This window comes from Pecten maximus, chromosome 1 (genome assembly GCF_902652985.1).
Source record: "Pecten maximus chromosome 1, xPecMax1.1, whole genome shotgun sequence".
Lineage (NCBI taxonomy): Eukaryota > Metazoa > Mollusca > Bivalvia > Pectinida > Pectinidae > Pecten > Pecten maximus.
Window position 1 is genome coordinate 40,247,041 of NC_047015.1, and position 16,292 is coordinate 40,263,332.

Here is a 16,292-nt window from a genome sequence, read left to right on the forward strand (position 1 = left end):
ATTTTCAGAACGAAAGCAAACCATACGAACATACTAATGAAATCTTGTCATAATTTGATTCGATTAAACAGTCAAGAAATACGCCTTATGTGTGCGACTGCGTGTATGCGTGCTCTTGCCAACAAAGCCAAGAAAGCGTTATCTTAGTATGCAAGTCACACGTGTACATGCATGCACAAAGGAATACTCCTTAACATAATCCGCCGATAAACGAACATAAGTTTTAGAATGTAGATAAAAAAAATAGCACAACTTGAATACAGGATATGCTAAGACCTTAAGCGCATTGATCATAATTGCATCATAACTAGGTTTGCTCCTTGCGATCAATAACGCGATAGTGTGGGGCTCGCAGTTCCACGGCTATAGTAAATGCTCTTGAAATGAAGCCATCTTCAGTCACTACAAATTGTCTCCGATCGAAGTTGACATGCCTTTTCTCATGTTACACTCTCGGGAACACTTATTTATAATGACCGAATACGAAACTAAATTGCCAGCTTATAACAGAATATATATTTGCATTTCTTCCAATATATTTGCATGAAAATCCAGTATTTTGTTTCTGTGTAATGCGAACAAGTTCTGGCCTTATTCCCCGAAGTGCGCATGACTGAGATTTCAAAAGCAAACTCAGATGTCGTATTACAAAGATTTATTGCACAAAACATTGCGCAATCAGGAATCAAAATCTCTTTTTATCTCTAGTCGGGCAAATACACCCTCGCAGTAAGCCAGCGGACCATGGTATAGGACGCTTCGCCCTCTTGAGGCGAGCATCGAGGCGTTTTGGTCGCACAAAATGTGCCGCCATTTTTGGAGCGGTCAATACCTTTTAGGGCCCATAGTCTCGATTTAATGTGCATTAGCATAACGAATACGTAAGTTTGGTGTCGGGGCCGTGACAGCTGTTTGGATAGAGCATCAGACAATATACCCACAGGTAGAGATCTGAGGTAAATGGTAGTGTTAAATTCCTAAACGACCGATTCGGGTTTCTTAGTAAGCTAGGATCACGGTCCGTTTTGTCCTGTTGGGGCTGTGTCCTTGAGCAAGATGCTAAATGCTCCCCAATTGCTATGGATATCATACCTTCTCGTATGTTGGCAATTGAGGTTGTCACAAGCTGTTTCTAGGAAACTCTGCCTCGAAATAACCATGTTTGTTAACTGGGGCGATATACCCAGCAAACAAGTCTCGGTCAGCACGTCACAGCGACATACAGGCACGAAAATCAATTAAAGATCTCGGGTATAATTACGTCACAGCATAGAGAGTTGAGGACGTCACGGTAGTGTAGAGATATATAGAGGTCACATCTATAAAGACAACAGTGACATACCGATATATTACATTTACCAGGCTTCTACAACAGTAGTTAGATATAGGATTTCGCCATATCCATATACATCTAGAGTTACGGATGACCTGTAAAGACAACACGTTTGTGTATCGCCACACTGAGTAGCCATAGGGCGCACTATAACAGCGATGGAAAAATCTTACCGAATTAGCAACTCATCCATCAAACAAAAATTAATTGAAATTTCTGAACTAAAAGGTTATCTTTGATATCGATTTTTACAAGTCGGCAGGTTCTGACATTCCCAAAATTGAAAAGAACGTGCAAACGGTATGACATTGGATAGCTCGTCGTGCACGATGTTGTCGAGGACACTGTCTAGAAGCCAGCGCCACCTGGCGAACTGTACATCAACCACACAACAAATAGCCTGGCAGAACACTTTTAAAAGCGTGAACATATTTCCACGCTATCTCTGTAATTTTCAGTCAATTAAATAGCACGGACATTGATGTTTCAGTCTTTTACTGTCAAGTCAATAAAGGATATCCGTACTGGACGAACTATCGGAATCTGTAATATTCTGATTGATTAAACTGTTTGTTCCTTTAACAGTTCTACATGGAGAGTGTGACGTCAATTAAGTCATAAAGAAGTCAATGCTTACATGTAGCTCACGTGAACATACAATCTGTGTCAATCTACTGTTCAGCTCACTTGAATATACAAATTGTGTGTCAATCTACTGTTCAGCTCACTCGGACATACAATCTGTGTCAATCTACAGTTCGGCTCACTCGGAAATACAAACTGTGTGTCAATATACTGTTCAGCTCACTTAGACATACAAACTGTGTGCCAATCTACAGTTCGGCTCACTCGGACATACAATCTGTGTCAATCTACAGTTCAGCTCATTCGGACATACAAACTGTGTGTAAATCTACTGTTCAGCTCACTCGGACATACAATCTGTGTCAATCTACTGTTCAGCTCGCTCAGACATACAATCTGTGTCAATCTACTGTTCAGCTCACTCGGACATACAAACTGTGTGTCAATCTACTGTTCAGCTCACTCGGACATACAAACTGTGTGTCAATCTACTGTTCAGCTCGCTTGAACATACAATCTGTATCAATCTACTGCTCAGCTCACTCGGACATACAAACTGTGTGTCAATCTACTGTTCAGCTCGCTTAAACATACAATCTGTGTCAATCTACTGTTCAGCTCGCTTAAACATACAAATTGTGTGTCAATCTACTGTTCAGCTCACTTAAACATACAAACTGTGGATCAATCTACAGTTCAGCTCACTCGGACATACAATCTGTGTCAATCTACTGTTCAGCTCACTCGGACATACAAACGATGTGTCAATCTACTGTTCAGCTCACTCGGACATACAATCTGTGTCAATCTACTGTTCAGCTCACTTAAACATACAAACTGTGTGTAAATCTACTGTTCAGCTCACTCGGACATACAAACGATGTGTCAATCTACTGTTCAGCTCACTCGGACATACAATCTGTGTCAATCTACTGTTCAGCTCACTTAAACATACAAACTGTGTGTAAATCTACTGTTCAGCTCACTCGGACATACAAACTGTGTGTCAGTCTACTGCTCAGCTCACTCGGACATACAAACTGTGTGTAAATCTACTGGTCAGCTCACTCGGACATACAATCTGTGTCAATCTACTGTTCAGCTCACTTAAATATACAAACTGTGTGTCAGTCTACTGTTCAGCTCACTCGGACATACAATCTGTGTCAATCTACTGTTCAGCTCACTCGGACATACAAACTGTGTGTCAATCTACTGTTCAGCTCACTCGGACATACAAACAAATACTTATATTTAGTGTATATAAGCGCACTGATACATGCATGAAATTTGTTATGATGTGATATGTACACAAGCAGATACAGGTTTGTTTCAGATATGGCTTCTATTACTGCGTGTGTCAATCTGTTAAGTTCACTTAGACATACAAATTGTGTACCTCACATACGGCGTGTCTGTGTGGTGTAACGTTAGGTCACTTAGACATACGGCGTGTCTGTGTGGTGTAACGTTAGGCCACTTAGACATACGGCGTGTCTGTGTGGTGTAACGTTAGGCCACTTAGACATACGGCGTGTCTGTGTGGTGTAACGTTAGGCCACTTAGACATACGGCGTGTCTGTATGGTGTAACGTTAGGCCACTTAGACATACGGCGTGTCTGTGTGGTGTAACGTTAGGCCACTTAGACATACGGCGTGTCTGTGTGGTGTAACGTTAGGCCACTTAGACATACGGCGTGTCTGTGTGGTGTAACGTTAGGCCACTTAGACATACGGCGTGTCTGTGTGGTGTAACGTTAGGCCACTTAGACATACGGCGTGTCTGTGTGGTGTAACGTTAGTTCACTTAGACATACGGCGTGTCTGTGTGGTGTAACGTTAGGCCACTTAGACATACGGCGTGTCTGTATGGTGTAACGCTAGTTCGCTTAGACATACGGCGTGTCTGTATGGTGTAACGTTAGTTCACTTAGACATACGGCGTGTCTGTATGGTGTAACGTTAGTTCACTTAGACATACAGCTTGTCTGTATGGTGTAACGTTAGTTCACTTAGACATACGGCGTGTCTGTATGGTGTAACGTTAAGTAACTTAAACATACAAACCGTGTACCTTTGTGTCAGTCACTTAGACATACATGTATAAAGTGGTTGTGTGTGCGATGTACTGTTAGGTCACTTAGTCATACAAACTTCGAACCACTATACTGATGCAATCTACAGTGAATGTTGAGTAAATTACAAGAAAATGTAGAAGCAAATCTAAAAGAAGCTTACTTCCGCCCATCACAGGAAGTATGTTGCGTAGTTCCGCTCATCACCGGAAGTACAATGCATGTAAAGCAGATGCAGTGGATGTGATTAATCGACTCGTTTCGGCCACAGATTGTACGCTTAACTCACTAAGTGGATCCGCGTCGAACTTCCTAATAGCGAAGCAATTGAAGGCTTAATATGTTTTTTGAGTCTTTTTCTAAGTTGACTGATAATTTACATCTAGAGACACAAACCGGATCTGAGCTAGGTTTAGTGACGTAGTGTCACAGAGGCATAAAACTTGTTATGATGTACGTAAGACCTCTATCATTAATCTCATGTTCCAGTCATGAATATTGAACCCAAAACCTAAAGATCTAGCATTGAAAACTGAAGAGATTTCTCTTGGTTTTTAACATCCGATTTTTGGACTTTCTATTGCCTAAAATATTCCAAACACAGAAAATCCGCAATATGTAAAGCGTGTAAGTGAGTAATCTGTCTCACTTTGAGACGCGTTGATCTGTCACCCTTAATATGGCACCAAGTTATTGATTGAGGGAGTTTTAAAGAGTCTGTATTAAATAAATATATTTCCTCCCTTCTTTGAAACCATGCAATAACTATTTGCAATATATAGGATTGAAATGCTGTAGACCGCTTATACGAAAATTCGCCTAAATTTGCTCTTATTAAAGGTCGATGGTGACTCAAGCAACCAATCAGAATTGATAAGCCTTCGATTATGACGAATGTTAGATGAGTTCTATTCGCGGGACGTGTCCGTCTATTTAATTCAATTTGTTTACTGAAAGTGATTTTGGCATCATTTTTTACAACTTAACTCCCATACTTGCACTTAGACACGAATAAACTCCATATAACCGCTCAACACCGTCATGTCAGGACGGGGGACGCAATAATTACAACAAAACAGAGGATCACGCCGCTCCAGAACGGATTAATTGCTGCTTTACCTTATTCGGAACACCTCGCCTTCCATCAATGACCGCGGCCAATCGGGCTGAGGTGTACAGAATGTGCTTAAGCCTTTGATTTGTTAGATATTGCCGTGAAATATAAGGAAAATCTAACAACCTTAATAAATTGAAACCTGTGAAAAGTTAGATTTGTTTTTAATGTTGAAATTCTGAACTGCTGTGAAACTTTGATATATTCATATTTTTATCATCATTAACATAAAAATCATTAACTGAAAACGGGTTTAGGTTGCTTATCATTTTCCTATCCAAATTGCTTGGGTTTTAAAAGTACATTACGTTGACTAATTTCTTTTTTTCTTTTTCCTTTTTTTCTTTTTGAGACGTTATACTCATTTCTTGCAAATCATGTTGCTTTCTTTCTTCCCTCGTCTGTACTCAACCACAACATTACTTAATGTCCTATCTTACCATTCCTAATCCACGTGGCACCCTCGCCTCGAGGTAATGTGTGTTCAGTATAAAGACGGGGGTATTTCTGTGTCCCACCTCCAAGTGTCGTACTAACACAACATCAACATAGAAAGAATCATCGGCATGCTTTTCTATACTTTATGAAAAAGAGCTACATCACACCGCCGTAATCGTTCCGACTACCGAATCGGCGTCCTGCTTTTGATTAAAACAGAATACACAACCTTGAAGAGATACACCCTAGGATAAAAAGCTATTCTGATCACTCTGATGTTTGTAGAGGATTAATATCTGTGCATTATAATACCCAGAGACATTTCACGTGCTTACAATCATTTAAAACAGGCATGGGTGTAGAAAAAGCTTGAAATACACATGACCGTATCTACTCGTGTAAACAGTGCAAGGATACAGATTCTACCATGTTTATCGGCTTCAGATGTACATGTTCTAATCGGTTAACATCAACGATGAACTATATATGGACTGTCCTACAAAAAAAGGAAATCAAGATTGTCTGGAGTGGAGATCGATATCAAACAATTGGATCCTTACTACATTGTACATTGCAGAAATTTTTTTTCTCTTTAAAGCAAAATCCATTATTGGTACGTGTAGCAGTGGAGATAAGCTTTCGCAATTAAACTCGCGGTCAAAACTCGTGTGATAAAGTATTCTATTTGACATGCTTTCTCTATATCTAAAGGATATCTAGGTTTCTATAAGCCGGTAAAGTATATAGTGATTCGTATAAAACCCTAATATCAAAGAGAACACATTTATATAGCTCGCCAAAATCGTCTGTAGTTTTCAATGGTTTACAAGGTTACACAAGAAATACTTTGATGGGTGACACAATCTTTTCTTGGCCGATTTGTCACTGAAACAGCAGGTGGTTACATGAGTTTACAAAGCATATGTTTATATTAACACATGGATTGATGTGATTAGCAATGTAACAATGCCATACAAATCACTTCAAACAGGTATTGTTAAAGATATATTTGAATTTAAATGCCCAGACTGTAAAACTTTTGGACTATATTTCTTTAGCAATGAATATTTCAAATATCTTTTGTTAACAATCTTACACACAACAATAGTATATACAAGTACATGTACATACCCATGTTTAAGGGGGCTAAACGTCATAAACGCCCCAAACAGAACTTTTCCACCCCCTCTGATATGTATACACGTCAGTGTGTACAATGTCCATATTTACAATTAAACGCCAACAACGTCTTATCAGGGCCCAATGTCATAAGTAGTCCTTAAAGAAACATGAAATTTCAATAGGAATACATTACATAACTTGAGAGGGAAATTCGTACATGTATTTTTCCTCTTAATTAATGCTTCCAATGGAAAATGTTCAGTTAAGGAATTACCTTAATTTTAGGAGATCAGTAAACATAAAATTCGGTAGAAATGTACTACATGATTTAAGGAAATCTCGTATTTTTCCTTTTGACAATTCTAAGGTAAGAAATTTCTAATTTTAGGAACATTGCTGAAACCGGAACCAGATGTCTAGGTGTCATCTGCGTCTTTCGGTGACGTCAGAGTAAAGAAAAATGATGACATCTTACGCAACTAAGCAATAAAATGGTTTTGTGAAAGAACATCATTCTAACTCTGTTTCAACATTTTGGCTTTTTCTTTTGTGTTAAAAGAGTTTGCTATGATACAATGTATACGTTGAAATAATACGATACAACTTTTTGTCTAACTCGGGCTAAAAACGCACATTTATTTTGGTAGTTCGTCTTTAAAAATATATATACTTTACATATGCTGGTTTGGTTTTAAAATAAAATACCACGCATTTGTGTACAGACCTTTCTTTCCTCCCACAGGCAGCACGTGTGATTTGGATACCAGCACGTGTAAACCTTTCGATATCAACACACGGGCACTACTAAGTATTGCATCATCATATTAAGTATTAGTTTAAACTGAGAATTTCAAGTTTGACATATTGATGAATTAAGAACCTCAAAGAAATCCCATTGGTCCCGGGCGGGTAAACAACGCCGTTCCTTGGTCATGTAGGAATTGAAATGGAACTACTTGGTCTTTTTAAAATCAAATATATTTCATACCAACAACGACTAGAACGAGAAGAGTGTGAACAAATATGATAATATAGCAGTAACATCCAGCTCTAAATGTGTAATACCGGGAGAAATTTTGGTTCTGACGTCTACAGGCGGGACTTGTTGCCATAGTAACGAGGCGGTACGGCGACAGAAGACACAGGAGGGATGTCGCCAACCTAAACTACACTGTAACAACGTCATCAAATGAGGAGTCGAAGTATGCAATAAAGGATTGATAAGACTAACAGGGAGGGCTAATAACAAGCTTTCTCCTCGTCATCCTAGAAGGTACACACTTCAAACTATCTGATTTATCGTCTCCAAAGTAAGAATGCCAAAGCTTCATGAGTGTGTCCACAAAGTGCATCTTTGTTATGTTGGTAGGCACAGGCTGCGCCGAGAACGCCATATCATTCTCAAACAACCAATCTTCTCCCTGGATATTGAATTTGTGCAGAAATATGAACTTGCTTCATACAGGTGCCGGTCTGATGTAATCAATGGGCTTTAATATAACTCCGGTTGTAACGTTAGCCGTATTTATGGCTCATATAAGAGAACGGCGGTCCATACACAACTTATGCAATTTTGAACTTAATATGAAGCACTGGGAGCTGTGCGATGGATAATCTGATGTTGTAAAACAGCAGTTTAGGTTTGGGTCGCTGGAACAGGCGTTGGATAGTATGATAGTCTGTATCAGTTTAGCATTATTTACAATTTCAAGTTGGTTTTCGAAACCAGGCAATAATCTGACCATGCTCCAAAGAGAACAGCAGGGGAGTATCTGGTACAGCGGTATGTAGGGGTAGTGACTTTTTACTAACCGCGGTACAGCGGTATGTAGGGGTAGTGACTTTGTACTAACCGGTACAGCGGTATGTAGGGGTAGTGACTTTGTACTAACCGGTACAGCGGTATGTGGAGGTAGTGACTTTGTACTAACCGGTACAGCGGTATGTAGGGGTAGTGACTTTGTACTAACCGGTACAGCGGTATGTGGAGGTAGTGACTTTGTACTAACCGGTACAGCGGTATGTGGAGGTAGTGGCTTTGTACTAACCGGTACAGCGGTATGTAGGGGTAGTGACTTTGTACTAACCGGTACAGCGGTATGTGGAGGTAGTGACTTTGTACTAACCGGTACAGCGGTATGTGGAGGTAGTGACTTTGTACTAACCGGTACAGCGGTATGTAGGGGTAGTGATTTTGTACTAACCGGTACAGCGGTATGTAGGGGTAGTGATTTTGTACTTACTGATACAAAGGTATGTCGGGGGAGAGACTATCTAGTATGAATTGGTTTAATACATTGAACGAATATAAGCAGATATTAGTACATAGTTACATGTCATTAAAAGGTCTCGTGATATCATTAACATTTATTATTGAATAGAAAGCACGAACAATAAGACATTCTATTGTAATTACAGAAGAAGAAGAAATAGAGAAAGAGTATACGCATAGAGAGAGGAAATTCTGATTAATAAGGATTGGTTTTTATATTACATCATTATAAACCAATCAGCTAATTGGAATTAAAATATGCTGAATTATAATGTATGTTAGTGTCTTTAAATGCTAAATATGATTACTTTTTAGCCATCGGTCCTACAGTCATGCCCCAAGTGATATTTAAATAATCTCAACTTAAAAACTAGGCGTCGCTGTAAATCACTGTTGTGCCATACTAGCATTTAAAATCCCGCGAGGACGAGACTTCGTAGCGCGTGAGTTGCTATATCGAGCGGACAACGCTCACACGTCTGTCCCCATTGGACAGATGACCTTTTAACATCCCAATCAATATCAACTTGAAATTTACAAGACAGATCGTGACGTCACTAAGGATTGAAATCTACACACTGGCGTTATATCGATGACTTGTAAAACATAGCTGTTTACAAAAATGTTTGGAAAGATTTAGGGTAGCTTAGTTCTATATGCAAATTATTGTAGATTTTTGTTATGACGTAAATCATATATATATATGTGTGTGTATAATATACTTTGATATGCACAAAGCAACACAAAACAATTTGTATACATGTATATTGATATTTTATTATGTTCTTCTTAATGTTGTGTGCGTCTTCAGGAGAAGACTTTTGCTGATTGATAATATTATTTTGCCGCTTTTCGCACGGGAAAATTGCGGTAAATTATGATTATTATATATACCACTCATTTAGCCATTTCTGTGGATGAGCCCATTCTCCTTAGCGCTAACCTGTTAAAATATGAGGCGCGGTAAAATTTGAGGCCGCCAAAATTAGTAATTACAGTAATTTTGGAATAATGGTGGGGTTTTTATTTGCAAAAGATTCCGGTAAAGACTTCATAAAAAATCAGAAACCCGGAAACTGGGAGGTCGGGTTGCACAGTGGTAACTTACCTGCCTTTCACCCAGGGGGCCGGGGTTCGATTCCCCGGCTGTACGTGGAAAGATATTGTGTTATCTGGCGGACCACGTGAGTTTTATCTTCATACGCCGGTTTTCTCCCACAGAAAGACCCCTCGAGTCCTTCAATTTGGGCCAACAAGATTAATTAATATAAGTTGGTATAACTTATTTTGCAATTGTAAAATAAATAAGTTTGCATTTTAAACCAATTGAACAAAGCAATATATATCAAACAAAAGACAAAGAGAGTGGAATGGACCCATACTGGAATATCTGACGGAGAGGCAAACACTCTCCTACTGGAATATCTGACGGAGAGGCAAACCCTCCCCTAACTGGAATATCTGACGGAGAGGCAAACACTCTCCAACTGGAATATCTGACGGAGAGGCAAACTCTGTCCAACTGGAATATCTGACGGAGAGGCAAAACACTCTCCAACTGGAATATCTGACGGAGAGGCAAAACACTCTCCAACTGGAATATCTGACGGAGAGGCAAAACACTCTCCAACTGGAATATCTGACGGAGAGACAAACACTCTCCAACTGGAATATCTGACGAAGAGGCAAACCCTCCCCAACTGGAATATCTGACGAAGAGGCAAATACTTTCCAACTGGAATATCTGACGGAGAGACAAAACTCTCTCCAACTGGAATATCTGACGGAGAGGCAAAACACTCTCAAACTGGAATATCTGACGTAGAGGCAAACACTCTCCAACTGGAATATCTGACGGAGAGACAAACACTCTCCAACTGGAATATCTGACGGAGAGGCAAAAACTCTCCTACTGGAGCATCTGACGGAGAGGCAAAACACTCTCCTACTGGAATATCTGACGTAGAGGCAAAACACTCTCCAACTGGAATATCTGACGGAGAGGCAAACACTCTCCAACTGGAATATCTGACGGAGAAGCAAACACTCTCCAACTGGAATATCTGACGGAGAGGCAAAACACTCTCCAACTGGAATATCTGACGGAGAGGCAAAACACTCTCCAACTGGAATATCTGACGGAGAGGCAAAACACTCTCCAACTGGAATATCTGACGGAGAGGCAAAACACTCTCCAACTGGAATATCTGACGAAGAAGCAAACACTCTCCCACTGGAATATCTGACGGAGAGGCAAAACACTCTCCAACTGGAATATCTGACGGAGAGGCAAAACACTCTCAAACTGGAATATCTGACGGAGAGGCAAAACACTCTCCTACTGGAATATCTGACGGAGAGGCAAACACTCTCCAACTGGAATATTTGACGGAGAGGCAAAAACTCTCCTACTGGAGCATCTGACGGAGGGGCAAAACACTCTCCAACTGGAATATCTGACGGAGAGGCAAAAACTCTCCTACTGGAGCATCTGACGGAGACGCAAAAACTATCCTACTGGAGTATATGACGTAGAGGCAAACACTCTCTCCTACGTGAAGACATAGCTACATACACACAGTGATATTAATCCACGTGTTATGATTGGAAACATTTGAGAATTTAAATCGATCTGGATAGCAATTGATCTTCACGAATTGAATGGTTTGTTTCTCCCATAACAAGACGTGCAATGCAGCCGGCATGACGTCATGCCGCGTGATGTTATTCTATCTAAGATACATACATCCAAAGTCAATGGAGTTGTTTAATCTCGAACAGTAACGAGGGAAAGGGCATATTCACCGCAGTCTTACTGAAAGCATATATGGCTGTACAACGCCACCTACAGGCCGGTGCCGCGTGGACATATTGATCTTGGTGTAAATCAGGTGAGACAGAACATGTTGTCAGTTGCATGGGTTGACGTGCACATACGTCACGCCAAGCGCACGCGTATAGCGCCCGTCCCTAACGGCAAGCGAGCCCACCGATCGTCGCTTGTGAAAGATCAAACTGTTGACATTCTAACCACATTTCATTGTAGTGGTTTCTCCAAACTGGGAAACACAAAGTCCCACACAAAATCTGGCCATGCTCACCACGCCGGGCTGATGGTGAGTTACTGACAAACAGAAACTTCTGTTCTAAAGGGAAACTAAAATTGTACAGTGAAGCGTATTCAAACGTCAAATATCAAACAGTAAACAATGGTTCTATGAATCTATAAACATACCACAGAAACACAGGTCTGTTCTGTAGTTAAATATCATTAAAAAAACACTGGTTCTTAAAGAAGAAACAAGAACACTAGTTAAATTGTAAAAAAAAATAATAGGAACACATATTCTCTAGTCAAATATCACACTGGAAATATAAATACGGAACGATATCATCTTCATCTTATGCTCGTCCATATAAGACTACGTCATCGTACATCTCCCATGTTGCATACCGGCTATTGGCATTCCACCATTTTGCTAATCACGACATAAATTGTTCTTCCGTCATTGCTGGCCACGGCAATTGGCCCTGTCGCAAACTCGCTCCCAACAATATTACCCTTCCTGTCGCACACAGCGAAACCCCACTTCCTGTTGCACACAGCGAAACCCCACTTCCTATCGCACACAGTGAAACCCGACTTCCTGTCGCACACATCGAAACCCCACTTCCTGTCGCACACATCGAAACCCCACTTCATGGCGCATACAGTGAAACCCCACTTCCTGTCACACACAGCGAAACCCCACTTCCTGTCGCACACATCGAAACCCCACTTCCTGTCGCACACATCGAAACCCCACTTCATGGCGCATACAGTGAAACCCCACTTCCTGTCACACACAGCGAAACCCCACTTCCTGTCGCACACATCGAAACCCCACTTCATGGCGCATACAGCGAAACCCCACTTCCTTTCGCTCCAGCATTGGCTCTCTGTCACTAACGTACATGTAAACGCCAACACTTGGGGCTCGACTTAGCCACGTAGTACATATAGTTTTAACTGCCCTACCAGACTCAGCTTTTACACTAATCCCTACTTCTCAAAGTGTTCGACGAATACACTTTTAGACGTCCGTTAGACACTTGACTTAGTCATTTATACCAACTCTGTTCACAAATCTGAAGTAATGAAAATATACTGCTTAAGTTGAGCTTTTGATGACCTTTTTTTTTTCTTTGTATAGCATGCAAGCGTTCAGTTTTTCATCAACACCAGAGATTATCCCCTCATACACCGACAAACACAATACTCTGTCCTAAAAGAAAAACTCATTGCGTTCGCGACCAATTAACGTGTCAACCCATAAGCCTGAACTGTTTATGGCGCCCCTGGTCTATTTGCTTGGCTTCCTATTCGGTTCTTGGATCGTATATTGTCTAACTATTAAATGTTCTATCACGAAAGTGTGATGTCACTAACTATAAACTAGCATTTCAGACCAATTCGCGGAATTGACGAGCCACACAACACCATCAACACCATTATAGTATGGATATGTAATAGCTCCCTCAGACACTAGCTTCCCTCCAGTTATTCTGGGTGCTTACATACATGTATAGATTGAAGTCACACTTCAACATGTATAATATATGTGATGAAACAATCACAGAGAGAAAGAATTTCGCTAGGCGCACGCGATTACTCACGCTGAGTCTTAATGGTGGAATATAAATTGTATTTAATTTCTATTTTCCATTCATTTTGCACTGATGTTATTGTATCGTTAATGTATATATGAATGTCATTTGCAAAAATGAGGCATATCTATAGTATGTACAGAGTATGAGCTATTTACAGAACAATGGCACTCTTTTATTGCCAATATCACTAATAGCTGCGACATAAGGTAGACCCTCATTAGTAATAGTCATATCCTTTCTCATATCTGAATGAACAAAAAAATGTAGCATATGTACTTGAAATAACGACACTATTTCATTAAGGACTGCACGAGCTTTGCGTGTGATTAATGGGCGCGTACTTTAGAACATGCGAGCCGTTGATGTAATCGTGTGTTGCTATGTGTTTAGTCACGGAAGTAGGAAATGGCCAGCTTGCTCCCTTGGGCTATCTGATCTGTCTGGCACTCATTCCAGGTGGGACTAACTTTGGGCGCGGTAGGGTTCGGGTGAGGGTGTCCCGGAGGATGAAATTTGACCAAAAACTCTTATATGAAAACTCCATCTGCGTCACTTATCCCAATAAGGGAACAGGATGACTCGGAATCCGGTTAAAATGTGATTTATTGTCCGATATGGCTAGAAATTACCTGTTAGACACCTGACCTATACAACATCTAGAGTGGCACGGGACCATACCATGTTTCGATGAAGGTCACTATGATCCGGAAAAAGTCCGAATCCAAACAAAATTGTCACGGTTAAGGATGGCCCTGGTAGTTTAGAAGGGGTTTACGGTAAGGGACTTCACGGTTAAGGATGGCCCTGGAAGTTTAGAAGGGTTTACCTTGACTTCACGATTAAGGATGATCATTGTGGTTTAGAAGGGGTTTACCTTGACTTCACGGTTAAGGATGACCCTGGTGGTTTAGAAGGGGTTTACCTTGACTTCACGGTTAAGGATGGCCCTGGAAGTTTAGAAGGGTTTACCTTGACTTCACGATTAAGGATGATCATTGTGGTTTAGAAGGGGTTTACCTTGACTTCACGGTTAAGGATGACCCTGGTGGTTTAGAAGGGGTTTACCTTGACTTCACGGTTAAGGATGACCCTGGTGGTTTAGAAGGGGTTTACCTTGACTTCACGGTTAAGGATGACCCTGATGGTTTAGAAGGGGTTTACCTTGACTTCACGGTTAAGGATGACCCTGGTAGTTTAGAAGGGGTTTACCTTGACTTCACAGTTAAGGATGACCCTGGTGGTTTAGAAGGGGTTTACCTTGACTTCACGGTTAAGGATGGCCTTGGTGGTTTAGAATGGGGTTTACCTTGACTTCCCGGTTAAGGAGGGCCTTGGTGGTTTAGAATGGGGTTTACCTTGACTTCACGGTTAAGGATGGTCCTTATGGTTTAGAAGGGGTTTACCTTGACTTCACGGTTAAGGATTGTCCTTGGTGGTTTAGAAGAGGTTTACCTTGACTTCACGGTTAAGGATGACCCTGGTGGTCTAGAAGGGGTTTACCTTGACCTCACAGTTAAGGATGTTCCTGGTGGTTTAGAAGGGGTTTACCTTACCTTTACGGTTAAGGATGGCCCTGGTGGTCTAGAAGGGGTTTACCTTGACTTCACGGTTAAGGATGGTCCTGGTGGTTTAGAAGGGGTTTACCTTGACTTCACGGTTAAGGATGACCCTGATGGTTTAGAAGGGGTTTACCTTGACTTCACGGTTAAGGATGACCCTGGTAGTTTAGAAGGGGTTTACCTTGACTTCACAGTTAAGGATGACCCTGGTGGTTTAGAAGGGGTTTACCTTGACTTCACGGTTAAGGATGGCCTTGGTGGTTTAGAATGGGGTTTACCTTGACTTCCCGGTTAAGGAGGGCCTTGGTGGTTTAGAATGGGGTTTACCTTGACTTCACGGTTAAGGATGGTCCTTGTGGTTTAGAAGGGGTTTACCTTGACTTCACGGTTAAGGATTGTCCTTGGTGGTTTAGAAGAGGTTTACCTTGACTTCACGGTTAAGGATGACCCTGGTGGTCTAGAAGGGGTTTACCTTGACCTCACGGTTAAGGATGTTCCTGGTGGTTTAGAAGGGGTTTACCTTGACTTCACGGTTAAGGATGGCCCTGGTGGTCTAGAAGGGGTTTACCTTGACTTCACGGTTAAGGATGGTCCTGGTGGTTTAGAAGGGGTTTACCTTGACTTCACGGTTAAGGATGGTCCTGGTGGTTTAGAAGGGGTTTACCTTGACTTCACGGTTAAGGATGGCCCTGGTGGTTTAGAAGGGGTTTACCTTGACTTCACGGTTAAGGATGACCCTGGTGGTTTAGAAGGGGTTTACCTTGACTTCACGGTTAAGGATGATCATTGTGGTTTAGAAGGGGTTTACCTTGACTTCACGGTTAAGGATGGTCCTGGTGGTTTAGAAGGGGTTTACCTTGACTTCACGGTTAAGGATGGCCTTGGTGGTTTAGAAGGGGTTTACCTTGACTTCACGGTTAAGGATGGTCCTGGTGGTTTAGAAGGGGTTTACCTTGACTTCACGGTTAAGGATGGCCCTGGTGGTCTAGAAGGGGTTTACCTTGACTTCACGGTTAAGGATGGTCCTGGTGGTTTAGAAGGGGTTTACCTTGACTTCACGGTTAAGGATGGCCTTGGTGGTTTAGAAGGGGTTTACCTTGACTTCACGGTTAATGATGGTCCTGGTGGTTTAGAAGGGGTTTA

General features: G+C 41.2%; 1 protein-coding gene across 1 annotated transcript in view; it reads right to left on the minus strand.

Moving 5' to 3' along the window:
* LOC117333626 (neuronal acetylcholine receptor subunit alpha-10-like) overlaps nt 1-16,292 on the minus strand; it is a 151,492-nt gene that overhangs the window by 128,984 nt on the left and 6,216 nt on the right. The window lies entirely within an intron of this gene.